The following is a 20,377-nucleotide window of genomic DNA, read 5'->3' on the forward strand; positions in this document are numbered from 1 at the left end:
TGATTATGGTTTGTGCTACCAAGGAAGACCAGGATTGGAATTTTTTTTGGATATTCGTGGCTTTGTTGATGCAGACTGGGTTGGAGATCTGGATCAAATAAGATCTACAAGTGGGTATGCGTTTAACCTATTTGGAGGCGCAGTCAGTTGGATGAGTAAGAAACAATATGTAGTGGCACTATCAACTACAGAGACAGAGGCAACCACTCATGCAAGCAAGGAAGCAGTTTGGCTGCATAGATTGTGTTCAAGTATGGGGTTAGTATAGGGAGTGATAAGGATAGACTGTGACAGCCAAAGTGCATTTTTCTTGGCAAAGAACCCTGCTTACCATTCAAAGAAAAAGCACATTGGTGTTTAGTATCACTTTGTGAGGGATATGGTAGAAGACAAAAAGGTGTTGCTGGTAAAGGTGGATACTTTGAAGAATAATATAGATGCATTGACAAAATGTGTGAGCTCTGAGAAGTTCTCTTGGTGTAGAGAAACAATTGGCGTTGCAGGGTTGGATAAATGACTAAGCTCTCCTGTGGCCCCCTGTGGAAAGAAAACAACAAGTGGGAGAATGTTGGGTTGTGTTATATTCGTTCCATGACTAGCCACCCTATTTAACTAGGGGGTTAGAGGGGGGGGAGCAGATCCCCCCGTTCGTTGTGTCGATTGCTAGTGGGGGGGTTCGGGGCAGCGCCTTGGGGAATTTTTTTTTTGGACCCTATATTAGGTGGGCGAACCTACCTATGGTTTTGTGCATGGTTTTCGCACATGGTTTTGGGTGCAATGGTTTTTAGTCCATTGTATTGGATGCTTTGGCATGTATATATATGTATTGTAACATATCAAAAAGAACATAATGAAAAATCAAGCTGGTAGTCCCGATTTTGGGATCCAAGGGAAAATCTCTGTGTATATTTGTTTTATGTGTTATGCTCTCGCCTTTATTTATTTTCTGTTTTTTAGAATTTGTATGCAGGTAATTTCTGTACGGGGTTAAAACCTACAATATAATGGGACAACGAGATTTGAACCCACATTGACTACTAGTCAGACCACCCAATGATGATGTTAAACCTCAAAACAACAACTAAAAAACTATTTACTGGTGGGGTTTGAATTGTCGCCGAGTGGGGGAGCCAACAACTTGATAACCGTGAACCAACCAGGACGGACCAAGTGGCCTTTGGAAGCTATGCACACAATAAGGGGAATATTCCTGCAACATAATATTTAGGAATCTAAAAGCTTCCTTGGGGGATAGATTTTGATAATGTTAGAAATGTGCAAAGTTTATGCTAGTCAGAACCGATTTTTTGCCAAGTATTTGACAATGTAGGCAATTTTCAGATCTGAGTAGTCCATTTTCAGGCCATCCCCAGATTTGGAGGTATAAGGTGTATTTATGCCATGTATTCATTTGATTTTGTTGAGATGAATGAAGAGGCCTCCCCACTTTGAGCATGGCCTAGAGACGTAGTCCACACTAGACAAACTATGTTATCAAGATCCTTTTGTTCTTTTTCTTAATGGTCGCCTTTATTATTCCTTTTTCTTTAAAGTGTATGCATGTGTGTTTTATCATTCTCTTTAACATGCAGTTTTGAATACATCATAGAAGAAAAGGTCTTAGTTAATTCTGTTAACCAAGAGATTCTGGATCAATATCCAAATCTTGTTGGCACTCCTTGGTCCACTATAATTATACCCCCTTCTTTAATAACCGCTCCATGGGTGCAATGATATTGGCATATCCCTGTATGAACTTCCGATAATACCCTGCATGGCCCAAGGTGGACCTCAATTATTGTACTGTAGTAGGCAGTCACAGGTCCAAAATGATGACAATCTTGGTTGGTTCTATTAGCAACTACTGCTTACATATGACGTGTCCCAAAAGGATAGCAAAATGAGCACAAAATATACACCTCTTGAGATCGAAATAAATTTCTAATTGTCTACACTTGTTTAACATCAACCACAACACCTCAATATGCTTTTTCAATAAGCTAAACACTATCCAATAATCAAAATACACTTATGATAATTTATGAATAAATTCCTTAAATGATGATACCACTATTCTTGAAAATATGGCTGGTGCATTCTTCATGTCAAACGACATCATAATATACTAAAAACAACCCCACTCTGTTGCAAAAGTGGTTTTATGCTGATCTTCTTTGGTGATCCTTACTTGGTGGTACCATGAAAATCCATCTGTAAAAGAGTACACTTATTTCCCTCCCACATTTTCTATAATCTCATTAGTGAATGGAGCAGGAAAGGGGTCACGTGCATAACCATCGTTCAACTTCCTCAGGTCCACACAGATTATAATCTCGCCTATTTTCTTATTTTGAACCACCATTGGGCTGATCCATTTTGATTCCTCCACTAGCTCAATGATCCCTTCTTGCAACATCTTCTCCAATTCTTGCTTGACCTTTTCTTTGTAAATATGGTTCAATCAATATGGTCTCTTCTTTAATGATTTCACGTTAGGCTTTAGGGGAATCCTCATTTCTCCTAGATCTCCAACAATTCCTTTCGTTTCTTCAAATGTTTTAGGGAACAGGTCCTGGTACTCACACAACAAGTCCACAAGTCCCTCCACTGCACACTCACCTTCAACTTCCAGAATTTGAATATTCCCAGGATCATCATCGTCATGTCCCTTTTCTTCTCATTGTGAACAACCCACAATATGGTTGATGTAGTGCATAATACAACATCCAATGTGAGAATCCTTTAACATTTTGGCATCTACTTGTCATACTCTTGAACAAAAATATCTACTTCTGACATCCCATCGAAATGAGGTGGATTATGCTGCTCAATCCCTATCAAATGCACCTCTTGCTGCTAACTTCATGCATCCGTGTTGGGTCCCTATAATACTAGTGATTACCCCATTACTATTGTAGTTATACCCCTTATTTATATTGTTGTGCCCCTATTACCCCCATATTGTTATTTCTGTGCCCCATAGAATCCCTCTATTGTTATTTTTGTGGCTTTATATTATTATTGTTAGGTCGGCTGGATTATATTGTGACTCCTTAGACTCCTATATATAGAAAGGAGGTTTTGTCATTTGAATCATCCAAGAATTGTTCATTTATGTAATGTAAAGGAGGTTTCCCCCTCGAAGAGGCTGAATTCTAAGGCGTTGATCTATCTTTTCTATCTTTTCTTGAGCTGGTTTCATAACATTTGGTATCAGAGCTTTGGATTCTAGGGTTTCGCTGCTCCAAACAGGTCATCGTGGAATTTTCGCTATAACTTTTTTTCTGTGACGTTTCAGAAGTCGCAAAAAAAACCCATTTGAGAAGAAATCACGTTGAACCTTGGGTCCGAATTTCAGAGCTTTTCGCACGATATTTGCGGAGATATGATCTGAGGAAGTTGGTCTTTTTGCAGACTCCTGAATTACATTCAAAACAGGTGACCTGGGGAAAATCGTCATAACTTTCTCTCTGGGAATCAGATTGAAATTTCGTAAGAAGGTACAGAAAGAGGACGGACTGTAGTTTCTTGTATATCTTTTTCAGAACCAAAGATCGAAAATTGTACACGTGGCACGTCGTACAAGTTCGCTCTACTGAAAGTCTATAATCAGGTCACTTGGGAGATTGTGCATAACTCTTTCTTGGAGAATCCAATTTGGATCAGACTGGTGGCATTGGAAAGAGGACACAGAGAGCTACTACAGGTCACAAATTCAGAACTAGATGATTGGAAAGTACAGAGATACATCAGAGGCAATATCGAGCTCCTACAAAGTGAAAAAAGGTGTGTAGATTTTTTTAAATTTTTGCTTAAGCTTGGTTTGAAAATTTATTTTGAAGGAATTCAAAGGGCATAGTAGAGCATTATTATCGGTAACTGATGCCCCGAGGAAAGAAAATGCAAACACCTAGTAAGGAACCTGAAAGCTCTAGCATGACTCATGAAGAAGAGGAAGAAATGCTACATGATATATCAAAATTACAAGAACAAGTGCAACAAATGTCACGCTCACAAAAGTTAACAGAAGCTAAGATAAATGGCGTGGAAGCTAAGATGAATGGCATGAAGCTAAGATGGACAATTTGAAGATAGATTTGAACACAAATTTGAAGACAAGCATGGCAGATTTGAAGACAGATTTGACAAATTTTCTACAAGAAATACTTACTAATGGTGAAAAGGTAGTAAAGGAAACTCATGATGAGAACAAAAGAAATGTTAATCATGATTCCATAGACTCTAATGTTGGATCGAAGAATCACCATATTCCAAAAATCGATATGAGGAAGTTTGATGGCAAGGATCCCGCCACATGGATATTACAGATGGAGCAATTCTTCGATCTCAATAATGTGCAAAACACACAAAAGGTACGTATGGCAACTGTATATTTGGAACCAAATCAGTTTGTATGGTATCAATGGCTTTGTTCTCGTAAACAATTTATCACTTGGGCAATTTTTACGGAAGAATTGATAGCACATTATGAGGATACAAAAAGCAACACTTTTTTTAGCCAATTGATAAGTCTCAAACAAAAGGGTTCAATAATGGAGCACATTGAGGAGTTCCAAAAATTGAACATAAGGGTAAAAGATATTCCAGAGGAGCATAGGATTGATGTGTTCATAGGGTCTTTAAAGGATAATATCCAACATGATGTTCGCCTTTGGGAACCTGATTCATTAGAGAAGGCATTCAGGTTAGCAAGAAAAATGGAAAGCAAAATTATGGCAACTAGGAAGCATACCACTCACAACTATAAAGACGGAAGTGTTGTTGCCCCTAGTCTTCCACAACCTACAAGGTTGACACCACAACAATTGGAAGAAAAAAGAGCAAAAGGGCTTTGTTACAATTGTGATAGCAAATACACAAAAGGTCATAAGTGTGCTGAGAAGAAATTATTCTACATAGATTGTGAAGAGGAAGAAGAAAAGGAGCAAGAAAGGTCAAAAGAAGAGGATATACTCCAGGAACAAAGCCTAGATGAAGAACAAATAAATCCGACCATATCTTGTAATGCATTGGCGGGAATTACCACTCCTCAAACCATCAAGATAGAAGGACAATTCAGGAAGCACCCACAATTTTATTCATTGTAGGGTAGCAAAAGAATTGAATTGCTTCCTATATCCAGCACCAGAGTGTCAAGTGATGATTGCAAATGGAGGAACAATAAATTGCTCTGGAAAGTGCCATAATATCAAGCTATCCATGGGAGAATATGTATTGACTAGCCCAATGCTTTCCATTCCAATGGGAGGTGCTGATGTTGTACTAGGAGTCCAATGGCTACAATCCTTGGGTACAATAGCTTTTAATTTTCAAGAACTTTTCATCAAATTTTCTACGGAAGGAAAGGAAGTTGAATTAAGGGGTATTGCAGGGAAACCAGGAAAGATAATCAGCTCTAATGGCATGACAAAGCTTCTAAAAAAGGAGCAAAGAGGTGTAATTGCACAATTATGTTCGCTAGATGTTTCCACATTGGAATCATCTATTTCTCCAGATCTCCAAAAAGTCCTGGACAATCATTCCAAGGTATTTGAGACTCCCAAAGGTCTCCCACCTATGCGTGATCATGATCATGCTATTCATCTGATTCCAGGAAGTGTTCCTCCAAACATCAGGCCGTACAGATATCCCTATGTCCAAAAAAGTGAAATTGAACGTATGGTTGCAGAAATGCTAGAGGCTGGTATAATTCAACCGAGTCAAAGTTCTTTCTCAGCTCCAGTAGTATTGGTGCACAAGAAGGATGGATCATGGCGCATGTGTCCGGATTATAGGGAGCTCAACAAGCTCACTATTAAAGATAAGTTCCCCATTCCTGTCATTGATGAATTACTGGATGAATTGCATGGATCAATTTACTTCACCAAGTTGGATCTTCGTTCGGGATATCATCAAATCAGAATGAAGATTGAAGACATTCCGAAAACGGCATTTAGAACTCATGAGGGTCATTATGAATTTTTGGTCATGCCTTTTGGCCTTACCAATGCACCTTCAACATTTCAAGGTTTGATGAATTCAATTTTCAAACCATTCCTTAGAAAATTTGTGTTAGTATTTTTTGATGATATACTAATCTACAGCAAGTCTTGGAAGGATCATGTTGAACATGTTGACAGGGTGCTACAACTATTGGAGGAGAAACAATTATATGCAAAAAGATCCAAATGTTTCTTTGGAGTCCAGGAGGTGGAATATTTGGGTCATATTGTATCTCATGAAGGAGTTAAGGTAGACCCTAGCAAAATTAAAGCCATTAAGGAATGGAAAATCCCCACATCCATAAAGCATCTGCGAGGATTTCTTGGGTTGACAGGGTATTATCGCAAGTTTGTTAAGAATTATGGGAGAATAGCAGCACCTCTAACAACATTATTGAAGAAAGATTCATTTTCATGGACTCCGGAAGCAACAAAGGCCTTTGAACATCTTAAAGAGGCAATGTGCCAAGCACCGGTCTTAGCTACACCGGACTTCACAAAAACCTTTATTGTGGAATGTGATGCTTCAGGAAATGGAATTGGTGCTGTTCTAATGCAAGATGAAAGACCCATTGCTTTTGAAAGTCGTCCAATCAAGGGAAAGTTTTTAAGCAAAGCTATTTATGAGAAGGAAATGTTGGCAATACTCCATGCACTTAAGAAATGGCGACCCTACCTAATGGGAAGACACTTCAAGGTAAAAACGGATCATGATAGCCTTAAATACTTTTTAGAACAAAGATTATCCTCTGAAGAGCAACAAAAGTGGGTCACAAAGATGTTGGGTTATGACTTTGAAATCATCTACAAAAAAGGGAAGCAAAATGTGGTGGCAGATGCACTCTCAAGAAAGGATGAGGATGTGGAAGCATTGTTGTGTGCCATTTCTATTATCCAACCAGATTGGATAAACGAAGCAAGGGAGGAATGGAAGAATGACGAAGAAGTGTGGGCACTTATTCGAAAGCTACAACAAGATTCCAGTACTTCTGATACATTTAGCTGGCAAAATGATTCGTTATGGTACAAAGATCGCTTATACCTCTGTAAGAATTCCCAGCTAAAACAAAAGATTCTTATGGAATTGCACACTTCTCCCTTAGGAGGGCACTCAGGATTTTTAAAAACTTACCACAGGGTTAAGAAGGAATTTTTTTGGGATGGCCTTAAATCAGATATTCAAAAGTTTGTGGCGGAATGTTTGGTTTGCCAACAAAATAAAGTTGAAACAATTAAGACACCGGGTCTATTACAACCTTTATCCATTCCAAGCCAACGTTGGGAGGAGGTTTCAATGGATTTTATCACAGGTTTACCCAAGTCTGAGGGAAAGAGTGTCATCATGGTGGTAGTTGACAGACTTACCAAGTATGCACACTTTTGTGCATTATCACATCCATTTAAAGCCAGTACAGTTTCTACTGCATTTATGGAAACAGTTCAAAAGCTACATGGAAACCCAAAGATTATTGTAAGTGACAGAGATCCCATTTTCACTGGAAATTTTTGGACAGAATTATTTTCTTGTCTTGGTACTCAGTTAGCTCATAGCTCATCTTATCATCCTCAATCTGATGGGCAAACTGAGATAGTAAACAAATGTTTGGAAGGATATCTTCGTTGCTTTGTATCTGATAAACAGACACAATGGGTCAAATGGTTGCCTCTGGCTGAATGGTGGTATAACACTTCCTTCCATACAGCAACAAAAATGACCCCATTTATGGCACTTTATGGGTATCAACCACCATCCATCACATCATATTTAAGAGAAAATTCTAAGGTTCAGGCAGTGGAACATCACATCGAACATCAACAACAAGTCCTCCAACTCTTAAAGGATAACCTCGTGTTGGCACAAAATAGAATGAAACAACAGGCAGATCAACATCGCAGTGAAAGAAGTTTTGATGTAGGTGATTGGGTATTCCTACGGCTACAACCATATAAGCAAATGTCCCTAAAGCAAGCTAAGAAGGATAATAAATTATCACCAAAGTATTATGGTCCGTACAAGGTGTTGCAAAAGATTGGTACTATGGCATACAAATTGGAGCTTCCTGCAGCTTCTCGATTGCACCCAGTTTTCCATGTTTCATGTTTAAAGAAGGTTATAGGTGACAAGCTCCCAATTCAAACAATATTGCCAGAACTTGACGAGGAAGGAAAAATTATATTGGAACCGGAAGCAGTCACAGAAACAAGAACTCGACAGCTACGAAATCGATCAATTTCAGAGTATCTTATCAAGTGGAAGAACTTATCCGCTGAAGATTCCACATGGGAGGATGAGAATTTTATGCAGAAGTATCCAGAACTACTCAAGCGTTGAGGACAACACTTTTTTGAAGGAGAGGGGCATGTTGGGTCCCTATAATACTAGTGATTACCCCATTACTATTGTAGTTATACCCCTTATTTATATTGTTGTGCCCCTATTACCCCCATATTGTTATTTCTGTGCCCCATAGAATCCCTCTATTGTTATTTTTGTGGCTTTATATTATTATTGTTAGGTCGGCTGGATTATATTGTGACTCCTTAGACTCCTATATATAGAAAGGAGGTTTTGTCATTTGAATCATCCAAGAATTGTTCATTTATGTAATGTAAAGGAGGTTGTCCCCTCGAAGAGGCTGAATTCTAAGGCGTTGATCTATCTTTTCTATCTTTTCTTGAGCTGGTTTCATAACAATCCGATTCTTCCAATTCTCCAAGGATTCTTCCGAGTCAAAGGCATAGGATCCAACACTATGCTAGCTCAGCACTCCATCAACTATTGGATTTACATAGTCATCTCGTCAGGCTGTGACAGTATAAATATTATCGAGGTCCTCTTGACTAAACTTAATTTTCACAAGATCGATGTATCGATCCCCTTCTCATGGATCCAGTTGTGAAATTACTTGACTATCTTCGCCCTTGAAGATCATCTGCATTTTATTTATTATCATAATTACCTCGTTATCAAAGGCCCAAATGATCCCCAGAAGATACACATAGGGATCAGTATCATTGATGATTTCAATCACACCGAAATCAACAATTCTTGAAATGTCGTCAATTTCCATAAGCACTCCTGACAACCATCCGATAGGAAAAATTTGATGCTGATTGGCTAATCTGAGCTGAATTGGGGACCAAGTCATCTTGGGTTTCCACATAATTTCCTATTAGGTTTTCGATAGAATATTTAAATCTGATCCCAAGTCCAAAATAATGTTATCCATCTCGTACTCTCCAATTTTTACACAAAATTGAAATTCTTTATTGGTCATTTTCCTGGGATCAACTTGATTCACAACCATTGGAAAAGATCATGCAAAAGTCTCCTTAGTTCCGTTGGTGCATTGCTCTACCATCCTTATTAACTTATCCATGTCCTAAGAATATTTTACTAATTCCAAACAACTTTGTAGCGGACTCTAGACAAGATATACTGTAGTCATTTGCTCCCTTCCTATAGTAGCATCAAATATCTCCGGCATGGCTACTTCGCACCTAGCTTCCAGCCTATCCCATTCTTCCACAACTATTTCCCATCGGGTATCTTTATACATGGTGTTCTCTCTCATATGGTCAAACCGGGGAGGGCATTCAAGAGCTCTCCTAACCTATTCGGGCTACGACATTCGAGATCTCACTCTGTCAGCTCCTATTTTGACACTTCCTCGCGTTATCATGCGTACATGTTGTTGAGTCCTACGTGGCTCAATGACTATCATCTGTACATTGGGCCTCTTCTTTACATGCCACTTGGAAATTAGCTAGGGGAAATTCTCTGTCAGGTGATCTAAATATTTGCAATAGATACAAGTGTAATAGGGATTAGTGCAATATCGAGCCAAGTGTTCCTACTGCCCTCAATTATAAAAGATTATGGTGTTTTGTCCTCAACCAAATCATCCTCTTCTTCTGCCTAGTCCTCCAGGTCCTCTAGCCACCATACCTCACCCTCACCCTTGCTGGTTGTATTTTCCACCTTGATTATATTCAAGTTGGTTAAACCCATTTGATGTGACTTCCGTCCCTTTAGGTCCTTGCACCCAAAATTAGTCAAATGTGCGCTTGCGCTTTAAATCTAACATTCAATAGTGGTGAATATCGTGCCCCACTGATTTACAAAAATTGCAGAATAGGGTACATATTGTGGCCTCATAATTTTACATCATCGGGAAACTGGACGGTATATGGCCCCAAACCCTACAAATTGGCAACATATTCCTCTACCTTGCGCAAGGGCATTCGCTGCACCAGTCACCATAGAGTTAGCCAATAATTTACATCCATTCCTATGGTGACCCTCTATTTAATAGATGGTACACCATACTTCCTCCCACTTCTCCTTCCATTTAGTTAAGTCCTGAAGCTGGGAAGGCAACGCATCCAGTTGGGACTACACCTGCACCATACCAATGTTTTCACCGCCACCTGTCGATGAGGCTTCTAATTTTAGTGCCAGCTCCAAAGCTTCTCACTTCATACCAACACTCTATTGTTTCAATGGTATTCTAATATGTGGTAGCATTCCTGCAATAAACCATTCCTTATGTTGTGTTCTTGGAATTTTGGATGTCGGCCTATCCTTCAATACTTTAAACCATTGGCTAAAGTCCCATACCGATTCTCTTGGGCTTTGCTTGATCTCCTTGAGTTTTGTAATACATTGAGACTCCAAATTGGACCTCTAAAATCCCCTGATTAGTTCCTTCTTAATTTCCACCAGGCTCCTGTTCTGTCCAACTAGAGTTGTGCTTTCGAACTTCTTGTACCAAGTTAGTGTGTGATCCCAAAACATGTCTTCTAGTTGTGTAATATTTGTGGCCTCATCTTGGACCTAATTAGTTGTCTAGATGGCCTCACATACAAACAAATTCTCTTTTGGGTCCTCGTTCCCAACACCGTGAAACATGGGCATCCTCAAATCTACACCCACCATGATAGCCTACACAGTATTTCCTAATGAAGTACTTTCTCCTATGCTTCTTGTACTGCTAGAAAATTGCATTCCTCACTGTGCACCACTTTGAGTCTAGATACATTGTGTCGTTCCTCCTACGACTGGACCAATTCCATTATTGCTACTATTTCCTCTTTCTCGATTACAATTACCTTCTATGCTAGTTGAATAAGTGCACTGAGTGCATACTTCCTGGTCTGTATATGCACGTGGGGTAGTGGATTTTACCCTAGGCATGGTATGATTATGCTGTTCCAGTTCCAAATCTTCTATACTACATGGAATCAGATGTTCCCTTTCGGCTTCCTTCATTTGTGGCATGCCAAACTGTGACCCTTCATGGTTATGGTCACTAACACTACTCCATGTCTTATGATGGCCTCTTCTAGCCCCTCCCTCTAGGCTCCTTTTTTGGTAGGTGATGAGCCTCGGGATTGCAACAAGAATGTTGCAACTCCAAATGCTACCAACTTTAATTATCAACCTGGGGTTTTTAAAAACTTAAGAGGTATCAAATATATATGTGCAACATACAATGTGTCCTTCCTTTGTTGTCATAATGTATTGGAGTGCATGTAATGAAATCAAATCCTCAACTAATTGCAGAAAATGAAATGCTCAAAATGGAAAACCATAACCTATCGCAAGAAAGAAAATACAAGGAAAGAAACATATTCTAATTGCATAATGTAAAGATCATGAAATAAATTTCAACCATTACATTTCAAAGAGTTTACATCCATTAACAGAGTCCATTGGATGTGGAAATCAAGAAAATCATCATTGTATTATCCAATTCATAAATTTGTCCATTAACCCAAATCACTGAAATGTTTTGCATTGGTAAAGAGGCAAGTCACAAGTGGTCTTTAATCTTCCCTAATCATTTATTTATAGCCTAGGGGCCTTCATTCAACCCTAAGGGACAATAACCAAGCTTCTTGAGCGAATCTGGGCAAGTATATGCATGTTGGAAGGCTACTACAGGGTTTCATGTAGTTTACTATAGGAAGCAACAAATTATCTATAGGGAGTTATAATTCAATGAATGACCAACAAAATCAAATCCAAATTGGATGGGACAATTTTTTTTATTGACTAGGATGTCTTAGGTCTCCATTCCAAGTGTAATCACTCAAAAAGACCTCTGTCAACCCATGCTAAAAAATAGCAGAAAATTACTAGTCTAAAATATAGAAATTCGAGAACTATTGAGCTAGTAAATCTATCAAATGCTTAACCTAATCAAGTGAAAATGCAATGGGGTAATTTTTTTTATTAACTATAATATTTTTTGATCTAATTCAAGTGGAATCAACTCGATTGAAACTCGTTAGCATGCTCTAAAAAATAGCAGAAATTTACAGGTTATTTACCACAAGGGACTTCCAAAAATCTAGATTTGGGAAGAAGCAAGCTAATCCAAGTAGACAAATTATTAATATGACCTTACAAAGCTGTTAAAATGATGAAATGATGCTTGTGATCCTACAAAATAACTTCCTTCAACCATTTAACCCAATCCTACAACAAGAAATCATTAATAATAAATGCAGAAAGAGAAAAAAGACAAGAACAAGAGATGCATGTGAATAAGAAGTGAAAGGAAGAAAAGTAAATGATGTAAAAGGGCCCTGAGGCTCCTAGGATGACCAAGCCCAAGGAAAATCAGAGTCCTATGGAAGAGACCAAGATTTAGAAGTTGAACATGGAACCAATCTTCATTATTTCCATCCATACAATTACATCCCTGCAAGAAATGACAATGGAGCTGCAAAAATACGAGTTCTCTCCACAACAAGACTAATAAAAATAAAACCCTAGAGGAAAATTCGACTTGGTACTTATAAAAAATGATTAGGAATCATTCCCCATGAAAGGAGGAAGCTTTCCCCACCAAAATCCCTTGATTAGGGGATTTGGTTCCCAATAATAGGAATCTGCATTAAATGGCAGGGAACACATTCCTAGATTTTCTCAATCATTGGAGCTACACAATTTGTGCCATGATTCTAGAATATATTTTTGATTTATTATTTAATATTGATCCTCCTGTAGTAGGGAGTAGGTCCCTAGATTATCTCCTCCAAATCTCCATAATCTGCCCAATATTTTCACACTATTCCACAAAAATAAATAATATTAGGCACAAATACGAAATTATCCATAAACCTTCCTAATGAACATATTAAAGTTAAAAGTACATTATATAATTTAAAAAGAGAGGTTTAATGTGTTGAAGGATGGTCAGATGGGCCTTAATTTATGTCTAATTTAGAGGCATGGGCCTTAATTTATATCTAATTTAGAGGCCCTTCAGCAGGCACCGACACTGACCGACCTCCTCCCACGTCACCTCATTGATACCTCCTCCCACTTCTCAAAGCACCATCCTCAACATAACTCTCTTGCACCACCCTTTCCATTTTCCTTTCTATGTGTATTTTTGGGTCCACTATCAACCTCCACCATAGTATTTCTTCCTCTTTCCCTTTCCTTCTCTTTAGACCATCTCCCTTGTCTCCCCCACTTCCTCGACCGCGCGGGTGACTTAGCTACTCATGGTGTCAGATTCCAAAGGAAAAACACAGTGGTCATACACCATCATATTTATCAACAACAAGATTGACTTATAAATTTTCCTCTCAGTCCCTTCAAAAATTTCCGCTTCACTGTAGTATAAGACACCATCGCTTCTAATGAAAACTCCATAATATATCCTTCGAAATCACTTTCAAACAAAAACTCAACAACATGGGAAGTTTTGTTTCTTGCCACTTGAACCTGATGTATTTCCTCTGACGTCCACTTCCTTGGTCCATTGTGCCTATATGTCAGGATTTTGTCCTTCAGCCACTGAACCCACTTTGTTAAGATATTAGGAAAATATCCAAAGAAAAATTCATTGAATTTGGTAAACATGTACTTTTTTAGTTGGTTCTCCAAGTTCTAGTTCTTGTCGTTGATATTTTTCATAGTGAACTCACACAAATTCTGTATGAACTACCAAGTAATTTCCTCCTTCATTGGGTTCTATAGTTTCCACATTCCTAGAAGACAATCCCATCACATAGCCATCCCAATCCCAACAATGAAACCATTTGTTAGCATGCGAAATTGTGACAAACCCAGGATTTCTGACACAATGGAAAGCAAAGACCTGCTTAGCATCGATCCTTTCGAAAACACCCATGAAGTGAGTGAAGTCTCACCCAAGACATTAATGGGCGACTGTCAAAAATAGGTTTATGCAGTCTGACGAGATGTATTATGGCTCACAACACACTACTCCTAGCTGACACATGCTAAATTCCTAACTGTTAATGCACATTACTGTTACACAACATTTTGTCACTGTCCTTGTACTCCCCGTTCCTTGATCTTGGAGGACCTCTACAGTGAATCCCGCATGCTTTGCCTTCATGGAGAAACTCCCATTATGTCCCTCTTCATGAGTAGATCATTTCCCTTTTGCACCATTTCCCCTGAAACTTCTATTTTGCCCAGCTTACAAGACTAGTGCCAAAGACCTTTATCTCCCCCGCGCCGATGTGCAAAGATTAGCACTATTCCCCACACCGATCAGTGCGACTGAGCTGTGTTCCAATCACGCTGTTACACAGTAATTTGTCACCATCCCTGTTACTCCTCTTGTCGTACCTTGGAGGACTCATCCCGGGAGTTATAAGAAGTGACCAAGTCTAAAAACACTTGCATTATGTTCCCCTGAGTATGTACTTCATGTTCCCTGAAGACACCTCCTACAGATTATCCCTGAAAAGTGCTCTTTTTCCATTGGTGCAAGTCCACAGTATCTTACCCGCGCCAATCATGGAGATCCTCAAAAGAGGGCGCGACCATTGGCGCTCTGTCTTAGAGCAGCAGTCGCGCCAACCAAGTTTGGTCATGCTTTTTGCTTTAGCGCACGTCCGACTGTTGTTTCCTTCATTACATGGAGCTTTTTTGAGGACAAAAAATCAGTCTTATGTCGAGCTCTATCCTATCTCCATCTTTAATGGCTTTTGGGGATAATGTTAATCCACAATAGGTGTCCCGGTTCATCGTATCCTCCTCCCTTCTTCATCTATATAAGCTTGTCCTTATGCATTTGACAAGCTAGGGATAGTCGTTAGTCATGGAGTGCTAGATGTTGAGTTCTTGAGTTCTTGGAGGAATGCTAGTGAATGCTAGAGAGGTTATGCTACCAGAGAGGAGATGCATTGCAAGACACATATAGTTACTCGCCCAACCAGGAGAGGTTCGACGTCAGAACCATGGTTGTAACTTTTCCTGTTTATTATTAATTAATGAGCGACTGCTATTATAGTTCCAATCTCATTGTCTATTATGGTGATGTGTTGATTTATTTCCTTTCTGACTGAAATATAGTTGTGCCTTGGTAGATTTTATGTTGGTATCTGTCTCTTCCTTTGCATGTGCAGGTGTTCGTTTATGATCTGCTGGAGCGAGGGAGCGGGAATATCAACTCTGCTTCAATCATAGCGTTGGATTCCAGGTTGGTCTTCTTGATTCACCTTTGATGCATAACTAGGAACTTGCGTAGCAGCGTGGTTTGATTGTGGCTAGTTCTGTTTTAGGCTAGTGGGATCGCCTCTGTCCGCAGAGGGGATTTACCTATCCAACAATTTGGCGACTCCGCTGGGGAGAAGCTATTTGATTTTTTCCTTGCATGTTAATTTTCTTCTGTTTGCTTGAGTGAATGAGCTTCCTGAGTCAGTTTTGAGTTTATTCTTTACTGTTTGACCCATCTGAGCACTGTCAACCCGACCTGAGGTCGTATTATTTATTTTTCTAGCCGGCAAGCTTAATTGGCGCGGTTATTACTCTGACAGTCGCGCCAGTTGGCGCATGTTGCTCAAAAGCAACTCGCGCCAATCCTGTGGTAGCGCAAGTTGCAGGCTGACAGTCGCGCCAGCCCTGTAAATTTTGCTTGTGTGTGGGTGGAAAGCTCTTTCAGTCTCTTTTTATATCTCTTACAGCCTCTGGAAGTGTGTCGAACCTCTGCTTGACTGGTCTTAGCCTTTATCCTTCAGCTGTTTGCTTATTTCTATTGATTTTCGTCTCAGCCCTAGGACATCTAGTGACTTTGCATGTCTAGCCTTCTGTAGGAAGTTTCGGTCTCTTGATTATCCAGTCATCTTGTTGGTTGTGTTCTGCACCAATCCAGTGATTTGTTAAAGCTTGATCTTCTATACTCTGAGTGATTCACTTCTAGCCTCTTTGGATTTCACTTGACTTCATTCGAACTTAGAGTACATGGTTCAGTGAAAGTCTTTGTGTTTTTCCTTGCTTGCATGGTTCATTTTGGTGTTTCAGAATTGGTTCTATTTCATTGACTGAACTTGGATTGTGCATATCTCTTAAGGTTTGTTTAAATGCATCATGCCATCTTAAAGGAAAGAAAAACAAAAAATCTTTTGCATCATATTAGTTAGCATTTATTGTTATTTGTTGCTATTAAAAAGAAAAAGAAAAAATTTCATTTCTTGTTATTAGCTGCATTAGGATCTTTGTTGTTTGTTGAGTGATCATTTCGTTTGTGAAAAGATCTCAACCCTCCTGTAGATAGAATTCATCGAATCAAATGATATAATTTTGGCATATAGTTTGCATTTAAGAAGTTTTTGAGATATCACATACGGTAGGACCAAAAACTGAAACATAATCAAAGATAAACTTTAAAATGAACTCAATGAACATAACAACACATTGGAACATAACGCAAATACTCTAGAGGTCTAGGTTAGAGACGTGTTCCGGCGTCTTTAAACCTGGTAGTTTATCGTCAAGTGGTTGGGTGATTCCTCCACGGTGAAACGATAGGTGCCAATACGGACTGTGCTCCCACGTACCGTCGCGTATATATCGGGAGACCCCTATAGGAATAAAGCCTTTATCCATAGGAAGCCGTGTTAGCCGCCCTACGATTCGCAATGCAGTGAACACAGCATTCACGAAGATCGACCACCCGTACCCTAAAAAGTATTCTGTGGTTTTGCGAAAAGTTTGGCACACCCTCTACCTAGAATTCCAGAGCAGTCACTTTTGATCCTTTTCGGACTCCCTAAACGAAAAGGTACCTGTGAGTGTCTTGTCACTTCGTGCTCATTAAATATTCGAAGGAGACTAGAGTCATCTTTTATCCTTTTCTTGACTCTTAAAAAATGAAAAGGTTAAGTTCAGTGTCTTAAAATTTACTGGCCACGATAACATATACCCAATTAGCTTTTGTTTCTATTAGTTTGAAGTAGGGTTTGTCTTGGTAGACTTCGTAAGTTTCACCCTGGCGGAATTACCAGTTTCGTCTTCTACCGAAACGCTGGTTGTGAGTCTTCCTGTGGTTCTAAGTATACAACCACTTAGTTCTCGTGCCCCAGGTGACGAGACTTACCAGTTTCATTGGAAACCTACGTGGGAACCTTTTGAGGACGGTGTCCCTTTCTGGGACCATACTTCTCCTCGTGTGTCAGTCCCACCTGTTTCATCTGACATGGATGATTTGTCCCCTGCAACGACCGATGAGTCCGTTGCGACAAGCGGTGAAATTCCCACCTCCACGGACCCTATACATGTTAGTAGTACACCTACTACTACAAATTTACCACCAGGATATAAAGCTTTAAGAGATGCTATGCCTTCTGGAACTCCGTTTACGAGTCCTATTTGGCCATCACACACTTTCCCTACTACGGAGCCTTTTACTCCACAAAGTCACAGTCTATCTGTTACCTCTGTCGCGACCACTCCAACGGTTTGTCCAGCCTCTTCGACTCCTATTTTTGGTCGTCCCTCGGCTTCCTTATTTGGAGTCTTTGATTCCATGACAAATGTCCCAATACAGGGGCCGTATGATCCATATTTGTCATCTCAACCGGTTGTTGAGGTATCAGTTCCATTGTCAATTGATTGGACCTCCACCTCTTTCCATGGTGGTCAAGTTTCATCTGCGCAATCTCCAAAACAACCCCCTCAAGACCAACCAGAGCAATCCCTTCGTGGAAACCCTTTCGCTACTGGTGCTCCTTTTTCCTCTTCTTATATGCAACCTTCTGGCAACTCAGGTCAGTCATCTTTTCAACAAGTCCAACCTGGTACCCAACAAGGTTATCCTGCTGGACAAATTGGTCAACAAACTATTAACCCGAGCCAATCCAATGTCCAGTATAGTCCAATGTCTGGACAAGTTACTCAACCACTTGGTCAACCTACTGTTCAGTATTCACAACCCTTTGGGCAAGCTGGTCAGCCCCAAACACAGTTGGGCCAACTAATTGCCCAGCCTTCTCAGCCATCTAGTGCGTTGGGTCAACCTTCAGCCGCGCAACAACACTTCCAATCCCTACAGGTAGGCCAACCTCAGTATCAACAGGTACAACCTTCTGGACAGATCGGCCAACCTCACTATCAAAAAGGTTTTCCTTCTAGATAAATAACCCAACCTATCGGACAGCCTACTGGCACTGCTCAATCCGGTCCGTGGCCCCAAATGGGACCCCAATACCCGTCTGGTCTTCAAATGCAGGCTGGGTCTCAATCACAGACTTTTTATCCAACCCAGCCTGGCCCTCAAACTCAATTTGGAACCCCACCACCGTATGGCTACCAACAACCTCAAGGGCAATTTTCGTTTGCCCCGTACCAGAACTACCAACAACAGCAAGCGAATCCTTCGCAAACTTATCAACAGCCATACGGCGCATCTACAGCAGCGTTTGGTAATCCTTATGCTGGAGGACAATATACACATCCCTATGGACAATCCACTATGGGACCAAATCCGTCCGGACAGAATCCATGGGGGCAACCACCACCTGGTTGGAACCCTGGTGCTCCACCCTACCAGCAGCCTCAGATGTCTTTCAATCCTCAATTACCATTCTTAGCAACTTTAGAATTACCGGATGTATCCAAATTAACCAATGATCCTATTCTTCATAATCCTTATTGGCCTCCAGTTCCAACTAAAATACCTGGTGACTGTCCAAAATTCAATGGTAAAGCCAATGAAGACCCACAAGCCCATGTTATGACTTATCATTTGTGGTGTTCATCTAATTCATGGCTTGACGATTCAATTCGGCTTCGCCTTTTTCAAAGGACTCTCACTGGCTCTGCCGCTAAGTGGTATATTGAACTTCATCGCGGGTCCTTTCAAGATTTCAATTCTTTGGCCATGGCATTTCTCACTCATTTCCAGTTACTCATTCGATACGAAACGGGTACACACCTCCTCACTTCCTTAAGACAAACGACGGCTACGCATATCTCTGATCATATCCATGAATGGAGACGGCGCAGACGCATGATCAAATTTTGGATTCCCGACCAGCTTCTTACCGATTGGTTTACAACTTCGTTTGTGCCTCCGATAGCTCGGGATATCGCCATGGGGGCGTGTGTCACTGAAGAGCAAGCTATTGCTCGAGCTCAGTACCTTGACCTGGTTTATTCTCAGTCAGGTACATTATATGATTATTTGCCTGATGTCCCAAGACAAGGAACGTCTAAAGCCCCGCCAACACCCACTGTTGACGGTATCATTGGTTCGGTTAATTCATCCTCAAAGAAAAATCCGGCGAATCCTGCGAAGCAAAAAACATCTACTTCGAATGGACAACCTTCCCAGGCATCACCTGGTTCGAATGTTACTTCTGAGGTTAATGCCGTCCAATCTAATACGGCAAACAAGGCTTCGAAAGAGAAGAAAAAAGGGAAAGCGAAAAATAAGCCAGAACAACCTAAGAAGGAAACCCCAAAACCTCAACCTGAGGATGGCACTAAACGCAAACCCAAATATCCTTGTCTTATCTACGATGAGGATCACTATACCAAGGATTGCCCGAGGCGGTCCGAAGTTAGTCGTTTGTTGAAAGGCACCTCTGGGACTCCTGCGGTGCTCAAAGAGCCCTTTCCCACCCAACACACTCAAAAAACTCAAATGGTGGCTGACCCTACTCAGCCTCCCTCTTCCTTTGGTTCTCAAGTGTTTATGGCTGGTACTGTACCCATTAATATCAGTACTCGAACGAAAGATTATCCATCATCTGCCGGGAAGGAGCCTGAGGTTCCCCCAAGTGCTCCCCCGTTCAGTTCAGGTCCACTCCACATCGAAAGACCTACCACTGAAACGCCTCTTCGACCCCCTCCAAAAGGAGTACTCCGGAAATCCTCATACAATCCGAATGCTCGTGCTGCACAGCACTACAACATCGTTGAGGACTTAGCACAGACTCCGTCGGCTATGTCCGCTTTAGAGGTTCTCCAGAGCTGCCCTTCTCAGAGGAAGTCCATGCTGTCTGCCATTGGTGGCATAGAGCCGGCCGATTCGGATTTAATAACTTTTGACTTAGAACGCCACACTCAAAGACTACCTCCCCAAATCGCCTTCCTCATA

General features: G+C 40.5%; 1 pseudogene; it reads right to left on the bottom strand.

The window, feature by feature from the left end:
- LOC149209174 (70 kDa peptidyl-prolyl isomerase-like) overlaps positions 1–18,275 on the bottom strand; it is a 104,490-nt pseudogene extending 86,215 nt beyond the window's left edge.
- Between the last annotated feature and the right edge of the window lie 2,102 nt (positions 18,276–20,377).

This window comes from Pinus tabuliformis, chromosome 1_2 (genome assembly GCF_031772625.1).
Source record: "Pinus tabuliformis cultivar Carrire ecotype Pingquan chromosome 1_2, CPIR1, whole genome shotgun sequence".
NCBI lineage: Eukaryota > Viridiplantae > Streptophyta > Pinopsida > Pinales > Pinaceae > Pinus > Pinus tabuliformis.